The sequence below is a fragment of the Ochotona curzoniae genome, unplaced genomic scaffold, assembly GCF_017591425.1.
Source record: "Ochotona curzoniae isolate NIBS_2020 unplaced genomic scaffold, NIBS_Ocur_1.0 contig_883, whole genome shotgun sequence".
NCBI classification, from domain to species: domain Eukaryota; kingdom Metazoa; phylum Chordata; class Mammalia; order Lagomorpha; family Ochotonidae; genus Ochotona; species Ochotona curzoniae.
This window is the reverse complement of record NW_024466599.1, coordinates 24,221,880-24,233,303: the sequence shown is the minus strand read 5'-3', so window position 1 is coordinate 24,233,303 and position 11,424 is coordinate 24,221,880. Positions and strand designations below refer to the sequence as shown.

The following is an 11,424-nucleotide window of genomic DNA, read 5'->3' as shown; positions in this document are numbered from 1 at the left end:
TACATGTAAAATGGAATTCTCTTTGAGGGTTACCTTCATGTCCAAATGACTCTTAGTCCCATGAGAATACTGGGTCACAAATTATAAATACCCTCCCTTTTTAACCAAGAAAGACTATCCATATTATAAAAAGCTGTACACACATTATTAATAGAGTTCTAAGTGTATACTGTAGGATAATTTAATGATTTAAATAATATTGCTACTTTTATCTAACAGTACTCAGGAAACTTCTAATTATAATCTCATTCTCAGAAATATGATAACTTTCAGAAAAAGAAGGGATATCTTAGTGATTTTGATTGGGTATTCCTACAGACATAGAAGTACATGATTTTATCACCACTGTCTTTTTCACCTGCTGGAGCATATTTCCATAAAACAGTATATGCTACTTCATCTGAGATTTGTGATAAAACAAAATCTTTACTGGAAATATAAGAATTGTCCTTATATTGATAACTCCCCATTTGCCATGCACTTTACTTAAATTGCTTTTAAATATGCTTTAAATAAAGCTATCATCGAAAATACACTTCAGCAATATAAAATAAGTCTTTCCTGGCACTGTGACCCAGCAATAATGGGTGCAGAATCACATGACGTGCAACGGATTATACAATCCTCTATTCTCACTAAGAGCCTGTTCTACAGTTTCTTAGGGTAGCAATAACTTCACCACTGTTTTCAAACTCATCCCCCAAGTGTCTCAGTTGTATTAGAAAGGATCAAAATATTCCAGACATCATGGTCATAGCATGATTATGAATGACCATCAGTAACTATTTCCTAGGGAAAGTGGAAATACCTAGTTAGACACTGTTTACTGCATGCTACTGCTGTGATTTGGATGTGTTTTGTCTTCCAAAGCTGCATGTGTTGAAATTTTGATCTTAATTATGGAGATGCAGAGGTGCTAAGGTCAAATCTAATAAGGCATTCTAAGTCCCCAGTGGAATTACGGTAATGCTAAAGACCTCGGTGCTCCATAATCTTGAATGGTTATGACCCCAAACTCTGAACTGCTCCTTTACATGCCTGTTTATCAATGTGGTCTCTCCTTCATTTGTGTCTCGCCATGATGCCTCATGCTGTAAGTCTTCTACCAGAGACCAAACCAATGAGTTAACCCAGGTTTGGGCTTGAGCCACCAAAACCGTGAGCTAAAAATAACTGTTCTTTATAAATTTGCTCAGCTTCAGGTATTCTGCTCTAGATTTAAAAAATAAACTAATATTCTACTTATTCACTTAAACATTATCCTATCTAGTACCAATTATATTCAACATGTTTAGCACTAACACATTATACTTTCTTAATTATTAAGAAACATTCAATATTTCAAAACTGTGCTTTAAAAATATGCATTCTTGCTTTATCAGGGATTGTAGAAAAATACTGAGAACAGCTTGTATACTGGACATTATTTTTTTATTCAGTCACATTTTCTAAAGTTACCAACACAGTTGTATTTTCCATCCCAAGAAAGTCCTTACCAAGTATGATGAATGGCTTGGGTCTCTCAATGCTTAGTTATGAGAACAAAACTCTCTACAGAACAGAAATTCTATGTCAAAAGTTGTTTTCTAACATGAGACTTTCAGAAAAATTTATGACCAATTTGGAGTTATTAGAATATCATTAAAAACTTCCGAACTCTGAATTAAACTTGTTTTAGAAATGTGTCCTTGGAAATGTCTAGTACAATCTATTTGATATATTAATTTAAGTGAAAAAAAATTAACCATATCTAACAAATTTCTTAGATTCTTAAAGAGAGAAATTCACAGATTATCAAGCTCAATTCATTTCTTGGTTTAAAGAGTGTTTCTGCTGCTTTTTGAAAGAGAATCAGAACTAGACCTCTAATGGAACAGCCCCAGGATATAGCTAGAACTTTCAGAAACATTTCTTCGCAGAATTCAAAATTGTTCCTCACACTGTTTCCACCCCCTTGACTCTTACCCACGTAAGAAACAGCCCTGATCATTTCTTCTTTTCATACAGCCACAACTTCAAATCTTAAAGCACAGTTTTTGTGATCTAATAAAGTCATTTCACATACACCACAAATTATAATATCTTCTCTTGGTCACTATGACAGCGGCACATATGAGTAAGGACAAAATCCCTCTTTTTCTATGTCATACTGTTAGACCAAAGTGCCATACAAAAAACAAAATCACTATCAGGTTTTCATTTGAAGCATTACCAAGACTAGTCTTCATTACTTTTCATTTGAGAAGTCATTTTGAACAGGCACACATGTCTTTTCAATTGTCCTATCATCTCCTACCTTTCTATCATCCTCGAAGAGCTCTCGATTGCACGACCCTGACCCTTGAGAACATTGACTGAACTGAGTGAGCTCCACACCCTTCTGGATAACTAAAAGTAGTTATTTCTTTTAGAATTCAGAGGCATGTCTCTTTATTGACTTACATCAAAAAGATGAGAGGAAGACTAATTAGACCATGTTTCCCAGGTGTTAAATCAAAGTCAGTGCATCTCAGACTGACAGGTACACATTGGTAGTCTATACAATCATTTACATGACATGTTCATGATTCGAACAAAAAATTTTAAATATGCCTGTTGTCTAGTACTAGTTAAAATAATATACACAATGCATTATTTTATGATTGTTTCAGTCAAGCTGGAAAAAATCAATATAAAATTGATTAGAAGAAAAAATAGCCAGTGAAAGAGCTTTACGGAAAACAAATCACTGGAATACTTAGGGATAAATTCCCTTAAATTTTAACACAAAATATAGTGATCCTACCTAGGCATTTACATAATGAAATTTTATAATAATATTTCATATCTCCTTTAAGTCACTAACAAATCAGAAGAGGAGGCTTACAGAGACTAACATTTACTGATGTATAGTTTCTATTAATACTTACAAGTCATTCACTGAAATACCTCCCCAAAGTGTCAATGCAGAAATTCCAAATCCATCTCTGTTCTATAACCACTTGCTTCAATTTCCACTCTATCAAATTTTAGGATCATGTACTTGTCAACTTTCTAGTAGTATACGAATGTGTTGACATAATATCAAGTATATAGGTTTTTTTAATTATTATTTTGTTTTGATAATCTTTACATAGTTGATTAAGGCATCAAGGGTCAAGGGCTACAGGAAAGTGAGTAAGACCATTGTTTCCACATTATTATTTTTTTTTTTCTGTATCTGGGGTAAAGGGAGAGTTAAAGGGAGAAGCACCACCCAGCCTCCTACCCATCCCAGGGTCCCGACATGGATCATGCTCCAAGCACACTGCTCAAGTGCTTTTGATAGTTCAACAGTTCTGAATTGCTGCCAATATTGCCTCTTCCAAGTACAGTGAAATCTCTCCAGAATCCACTGGCTGACATCGTCTACCTTAGAGTCTTCGTTAGCCCAGATTTTCACTGTCAACACATTGCTGGGGGAGATATCAATTTGTTCTGTCCCCTGTTCTCTGTTGTGATACCAGGTATCCTCTGCAGGTTCCAATGGACTGCCATATCCTCATATCCTTTATGTGCACCTGGATATGCTGTCCACTGCTCTGTCTGAGCCTCTGAGGAGGCTTAGCTTTAACATACGCACTCCATGGTCAGATCATGGAACCTTCATTTTTGGTATTCTGAGATCAGCAGGTCAGCTGAAGGCATCCCCAAAAAAACTTCATCTGAGGTGATCCCAGACATGATTCTCGTGAGTGCTTGCCAGTAGAGAGTCCAGCACAGTCCATTGCCCAAATCTGCCCAAGTGCACTTTGTTAGCTACAATTGCTGTGTCCATTCTGTTTCCAGCCCTGTCTTCCATACGAGCCAACAGGTGTTGTAGTACAGCCTGATTCTGCCTAGCACACACTTGGCTCTTACACAAACTAGTGGGAGCTGCACCATAGTTGGAGTGACCTGCAATAACCCTCACCAGGCCCACCCCCTGCCCTGGTTCCTGTGCTTTCCAGTATGTATGACAGACTGGTGCAATCTGTTCCACATCCCATTTGGCTCTCATACATGTTGATGGGCACTGAAGCCTAGTTCAACCCAACCATGCTCACTATCCAGCCCACACCTGCCCAGCCACTGCTGCCCCAGTCCTGGTTTTCATGCTTTCCAGTGGGAGTGGTAACCCAAGAGGGAGGTGCCCACCATTTCCCCTACTGGCTCTACTCCCACTCCTAGAACATGCACTTTCCAGGTGGTTCTGCAGTCTAACTTTAGCCCCCAGTGCCAGCTTCTGCCAGTTGATCCTGCAGCAAAGCCCAACCAACCCTCACCCACTCTGGTTTATGCTTGCACCATTAGGGAAAGTCAACTAAGCCTGGCGTTTCCCTGATCTAGCTCACGTGAGGCCCACAGGTGTTGTAGCCGTGACCAGTCTGCTCTGCCCGCATACCAACTCATGTTCGCCAGTGGGAGTGGTGTTCCAGCGGAGAAGCCCACCACATCCTCCCTACCAGCTTTGCCCCCAACTCAGCCCCAGCCATTGCAACCATTTGGCAAGTGAACCAGTAGACCGACAGTCTCCATTTCTCTCTCTCTGTATCTCTGTTTCAAATAAAATAAGCAAATCTTAACAAAAATAAAAGAAATCAGAAATCTGGGGGGAAATGGCATTAAAACATCAGATTATTGCACTGCAAAATAAATTTTGAAATCTGTACATGGCTTTTCATAAAATGCAATTTCATTAACTTTTTGAGGTACCCTCGTATTTCTTAATTCAGAGGAAAATGGCAGACATTGAGAATAAACATTTACATGACACATGAAATATTGTATTTGATAAACCTTGATAAGTAAATAAACTCATAATAAAAACACTGTTACAGTTGGCTTCACTTTGTAATAACTCTTATGCATGGTCCAAAAGTTACAAATAACTAAAAAGAACGTATTTGAGTACTCCATTTTTTAGTTTTCCATGTCACTAATAGTTATAATTTAAATCTTATCTGCTTTTTGCAATCATGGTTACTGTCTTATATTATATCTAAAACAAATTTTTTTAATCTGAAAAATAACACTGTAACTTAAAAAGCCAAAATCCTGATGATAAAAATTGATGCCAGTTAATGTGAGACTAGTTCATCAGAATTAATTTAATTATGCTTAATACAAACTGCTACTAAATCCTCATATAAGATTATAAAGCACAAGATACCTGAAGTAATCTTCCTGAGTAATGTATGAAATTGGACTAGTTTTGTTTCCTAAAATGAAATCCAAGTCTCCTGAGGTCAACAAAGTGTATGCTATCTGAATTGAAATTCGTAGGTGTTTGTAGTAATAATGCCACTACTGGTATGTTCCTATACGCAATTTCACAAAGTGAAAGCCAATTAGATCACTTCTATTCAACTTCATTAGAGGGAAATATTCAGAAGTTAATTTTTAATTTGTATTTCCTTACAGTCGAATGGACAAGTAATGCTTAAGAAGAGAATGATGGGGGAATAAAAATATGATACGTTTATTAACATACAGGCAGAACAGCAATTTTCTAGGTTTTCTTCTAATTAGATATTGTCAGTATGTAGACAAGCTTACAGTGTATCCCTCTGCAGAGTAGAAGTGTGAAATGAATGTGCAATTTCAAGGGAAAGTAATGTAATTAGAAAATCCTTTGCAAATCATTGGCACCAGGAAAGACATTAAGAACCCAGTCATGGTCCTTTTAAAAAATCAAATTCCATTAACTTAAAACCTTGAAAAAGTCAGTGAACTCAGGCACAAAGGTAAAATACGGAAAATGAAGTGGTCAATACTGCACAAAGCCATGCACTCAGCTTTCTATGATGTGTTTTAGGAGCAGTCACCCAAGTGACAGGAAATAGAAAGTCAGCAGCTCCTGCATTTATTGCTTCTGACTGTGCTCTTCAGCAACAGTAGCTGCACACCCAGAGGCCCGGGGCACCAGCAGAGTGCTTACGGGCAATGCAGGTGGCTTTTCACTTTGTCTGAATATAAAGAATCTGATGACTTAAATGTAAAATATTGAGACAAAAGTCATATTATGCTTCTCTTGTTCTTGAAATTCTTCCAAGGTTCACCACCTCACGTAAAAACTCAAATCCTTCTAAAACCTAAAAAGACCACAATTAAGGTCCACTGCTTCTGTGAGTTCAGATCAGTTACCCTTGCTCTTGAGCGCTGTGTTCTATTGGCACACGATTTCTAGTCTCAAAACCCACCAAGCAACCACATGACTTAGGGTCTTTGCTTGTTTCCCTCCTTTGGCCTGGAATGTGCTTCCACCCCCCACTCCCCCACCCCCAGATAGTCACACGGATTCCTAACTCAAGTTTCTGTGAATTACGCAGGGATTGGAATGGAATTACTCCAGATCACTGCACTTCTCTCTTGATTTCAAGATGTGATCGCTCCCCTTTTCAACTATCCTTTCACAAACTACCTGGTGGAGAATGTCCTCCACTTGCCAGCCTTATTCACTGATTCTCATGCATTCTGGAGCTTCATGAACAGGAAAAGATGCCTTCCTTGGTTCAGAAGGCAAGAAGGCACAATGTGAGGGCAAGAAAATATAGAGCCCTTCAATGACGCTTGGAATAACAGTGTTAGAATGGTACACCAAAAAGGTGTAGCCACACTTTCTAGACTCCTCTCCCGGATCATCACAGGATCCTTGCTTAAGGATAAGATCCTTCTGTTGTGATTAATCACCCTAGGCATATAAAGACAGTCACTTAGAATAGCTTTGGGACAATTGAGCAAAATTTCACATTGTTACCTAAGATTCTGAACATTAAGATCAAATGATGGAATTTATATAGGCCAAACCCCCCAATGCTGATTTCAAACCCCAAGACCTGATTTCATAGTGCAGTTAAAAAAAAAGAGTATGTTTTAAAGAAACAGAAAAGAGGCAAAGAAAAGTTCAATTTTTCAGAGTATAGTATAGGATTTTTTTCCTTTAATTTTCTGTTATATTTTGATCCAAGCGTATGAAATTGTCAGATACAAATCTAATATTCAGTGAGTATTTTCTTTCTCTTTTTAATTTTTATATCCATCTGTTTTCATTTTTATTTATTTTTCTTCTTTCTTTCTTGGTCCTAATTTCCTGCAAATTCCTATCTCAAAATCCATGCTTTTTCGTTCTTTCTTGTGGTAGAAATGAGATTAACTCTCCCTTAACAATATCACCAGAAAAGGAAACGTGTTTTTTAAACTTTCATTCCACACGCAAATTTCTTTCTTAATACGTGGTGGTGGAGAAGGGGTTTGGCTGTGGTTCGATGACATCAGTGTTGGGTCGTAGCAGGACTCCCCAGCCCTTGGCTTCCTTCTGTCCTGAATGCTCCCCAGCTTGTCTCGAGAGGACTGTGGTCTTCCTGTGAAAAATCATTCCCTTTCATTCCCCAGGTCTCAGAGAGGCTCAATCTGAAGTGTCATATGGGCCTGCGCCAGGCAGGAGGTTATTTCATGAAAATCAGGCAAGATTTCTTTTATTTCCTTTCATCACTTGATTCCTAGTTAAGCCTCTAGTGGGAAATTTGTAAGGTTAACCTCTAATGTCTGCAGCTCAGGAAAGACAATTGCACTCTGTAATTGGAAACTTCATCTCAGTGTCACCCTGGGATTTTACGACACTGTGTCTCAAAGTCAGAAGCAGTAAATTGGGATATGGGGAATCTTGTCATTTACATATGCGCTCCTCACATATGGCAATATCTGAGATGCCAACCACAGTCACTCTTAATTAAAACTTCCGAGAGAAGATAGGAGAAGAGTGAAGACTTTTTTTTCTAAGCTGTTTTACATCATTCAGTCTGTCCTTATAGCCATCAAAGAATAAAATAACAAAAAAAAATAAAAAAGGCAAAAAGCCTAGATTTGAGAGTTGCTTTCCTTGATTTACTACCACATTAAAATATGTGTAAACAGAATTATATGAAATTTGCAATCTACAAGACGATGATGACTCCTTCCCACTACAGTGAAATACATGTATTTACTTTTGGAACATTTTGAGATCATTGCAATGGCTCAATTTGCTAATGCTCCACCTGTAAGTGCTGGCTTCCCATATGGGTGCTGGTTCTTGTCCTGGCTATTTCCACTTCCTATACAGCTCCCTGCTTGTGGGTAGGGAAAGTAGTGTAGGATGGCCCAGGCCCTTGGAGCCCTACAACCACATAGGAAACTCAGAATAGGCTCCTGGCTGGCTGAGGATCAGCTCAGCTCTTGCCATTCTGGCTACTTGGGAAGTGAAACAGCAGATGGAAGATCTTTCTCTCTGTCTCTCCTTTCTCTATAAATATGTCTTTCCAATAAAAATAAATTTTTAGAACAATTTAGAACATGTTAATTTTAAATCACCCAATTGAAATTTAGCTGGGATTACTTTTCTCTCATTATTTGTTCAAACAAAACTGACTCACAAAGAAAATATACCACATCATGAGAACGTATATGTTGCCAGCAAAGCTCTGTAGGTTTTTTGCACTTTTTTTATTGAAATAAAAAGTTTGGAAGCAAGTAAAATACTAACAGAAACTTTATTTGAAGAATAGCGATGGGAAAGGACTGACCCCACTAAGATGCAGGGAAGTGGAGTGTCCAATTGCACACTGGCTTTAGGTTAAATAACTTGGGCTTTTAAAATTGCTTTTGTTTGATTTTTCATACAATAATGAACATAGAGAAGTGTTTAGGGGGAGCCAGATGTCTAAGCTGATAAAAAGGTACCTTGAGTGAGCATATTCAACCAGGTATCTATTCTGGGAACAGGGCTCAGAACATCCTCTCTCCTTGATCAGAGAAACAGAGGGAAACTCCTTCCACCTCGATAGCTTAGACATCTAAGGGCTTGCTGTGCACAGTCAGCATGTTTAGTATGTGCAGTAATCTGAGAGACAGGGTCCCAAGGGTTGGCAGCCCCTTCCTCCAAGGATTTGGATCTGGCCTCACCCTTGATACAGCATACCACCCATTTATAAATATATTTCTTTTTTTCTTTTTTTAAATATATTTCTTTAAAATTGACTTTATTAACATATTTAACAAGGGATATTTTCCCGGTATATTTTCATAGATTGTACTTGAAAAGAAACCACATTTCACAAGAATCTTCAATTGAATTTAACCTTATCCACTAATTTCTACTATTCTTTTCCCAATTAGCATTCAAAATTTTATCTGAAATTCATGGACTATGTAAATGTTATTTGATAATTTTCAAAATTTTTAGAAAATTATTCTGTCTCCCAATGTATTTTGTGCATTTGTACATTTGTATTATTTCATGTTTCCTGAATTTCCAAATAAATAAATATTAAAACCTTTTGCCATATTTTCTGGGTCTCTTTCTTTTCACTTTGTACTTTCTGTATTTTCTCTTTAGTTTCATTCCTGATGGTTTCTTTTTATCTATCTTCTTTCTATTCGTTAATTGCCTTTTCATCTCCATTTTATCTTTTATTCACATCTCTCAAGTTTCAATTTTTAGATCTTTTCGCTTTTACACAATTGTACAATTATTCTTATTCTTGGAGAATGTTTTACAAGTTCATTTTCTATATCCATGTCCAGTAAATCTCTTTTCTCCATATGAGCCTGCTATTTGTGATCTAGGGCATACCTATATGTTTTTCTTATTTGTCAATATTTGTCTTCCATAATAGTTACACTAGTTTACCTTGTCACAACAGTGGAGTCAGGTATATTCTCCCCCAGAATTTATAGTTTCCTGATTTCTAAATGACACCATTCTGATTGGGTTGAGGTGAAACCTCATTGTGGTCTTTATTTGCATTTCCCCAAAAGCAAGTGAACTCAAGCCTTTTTTCCCATGCCTGTTGGCCTTTTGAATTTCATCCTTTGAAAAAGGCCTGTCATGACTAAGCAGGGCTACAACACCTGTACGCCTCAGGTGGACTAGATCAGGGAAAAGCCAGGCTGGGCTGATTACTCCTACTAGTGCAAAAAAAAAAAATTAGAGTGAGTGAGGGTTGTGTGGGCTTAGCCACAGCATCAACTAGCAGAAGCTAGCACTGGAGGCTAGTTCTGTCAAGTCAAACCACAGAACTACATGGAGAGTGCATAATCTGGGAGTGGGAGACGCCTGGGAGGGAAATAGTGGGCACCTCCCTCTTGGGTTACCACTTCCATGGGAGGGCATGAAAACCAGGACAGCAGCTGGGGTGGAATGGGGTGGGGGACAGATTGGACTACTGCTACACATACTGGCAAACCAGGGTAGAGGGCAGGCCTGGTGGGGGTTATTGTGGGGTCGTTTCAACTAGGCTGCAGCTCCCACTTGTTTATGCGAGGGCAAGTTTGTGCTGGGCAGAACCAGACTGGACTGCAACACCCATTGGTTCCAGTGGAAGTCGGGGCTGAACACAGAACCAATCCAGCGATCACAACCACCAGCTGATCAGGGCGATGCACTGTGCTGGGCCCAGTACTTGCTAGTACATACAACAATCTGGTCTGAGAACACCTCAGACAAAGTTTTTTTGGAGATATTCCCAATTGAAAAGACGGACTCAGAACCTTAACCAAGAAAAAAGAGAAGACAGAACAGGTCAATCAACCACCTCAGCTATATGTTGGCAGCAAAATACAGGGCAAACGGAGACTATGATGGACTATGTCAATCAGTGGATTCTTCAAAGACCTCATAGTGCTTGGATTGGCAAGATTGGCAGCGATTCATAACTGGTGAACTATCAAAACCACTTGAACAAGAACCACTGAGCATACCCTACATCTGGGATCTGGGGAGAATGGGATATTGGGTGGGCTCATTCCCTAATACCCACCTTTTAAACATGAAGGAAACAATATGGAAATAATAGTCTTACCCACTTTCCTATAGCCCTTGAACCTTTTTACCCTAAATAACTATGTAAATATTGTCAAAAATACAAAAATAAATAAAGAATTTTAAAAAAGGAAAAAAGCCTGTCATGTCCTTAATGTTTATTTTGTTATTGTTGAGTTCCCTGAGCTCTTTATAGATTCTGTGTATTAATCTTCTATTAGTCAGATAGCCAATCCCCAAAAGACAAGTATCTTCTCCCTGATCTATGGTCACTAATACCCAAAGTACAGAAAATAAATTAATCCACATGAGTGAGATTAGCATCTTGGCATTTGATTACTGCTGACGGACTCTGTCTGCACTCCTGAGGAATAGTAGGTTGATTCTTGATTTTTGTTGTTCTGCTAGCTATGAATTGATATTTTTAACTAATGGTGTGCTTATCCTATGATTCCCAAAGGAAATGAAAATACACCTTTCTCAAAATTAGGAGGGATAAAGAAAAAAGGTGGGGGATGCGGGCAGAAGAGAGGTAATGGTGGGAGGAATCCATGCTCCTAAAATCTATCTGAATCATGAAATACGTGAAATTTATTCACTTTGTGTAAATGAAAATAAATGATGGA

At 38.1% G+C, this 11,424-nt stretch overlaps 1 long non-coding RNA gene across 1 annotated transcript; it reads left to right on the top strand.

The window, feature by feature from the left end:
- The first annotated feature begins 4,257 nt into the window (after positions 1 to 4,257).
- Positions 4,258 to 10,254, top strand: LOC121165004. The gene is made up of 3 exons (XR_005885185.1): positions 4,258 to 4,376; positions 7,781 to 7,782; positions 10,239 to 10,254. It is a non-coding gene; the product is annotated as an uncharacterized LOC121165004 (long non-coding RNA).
- The last annotated feature ends 1,170 nt before the right edge of the window (positions 10,255 to 11,424 follow it).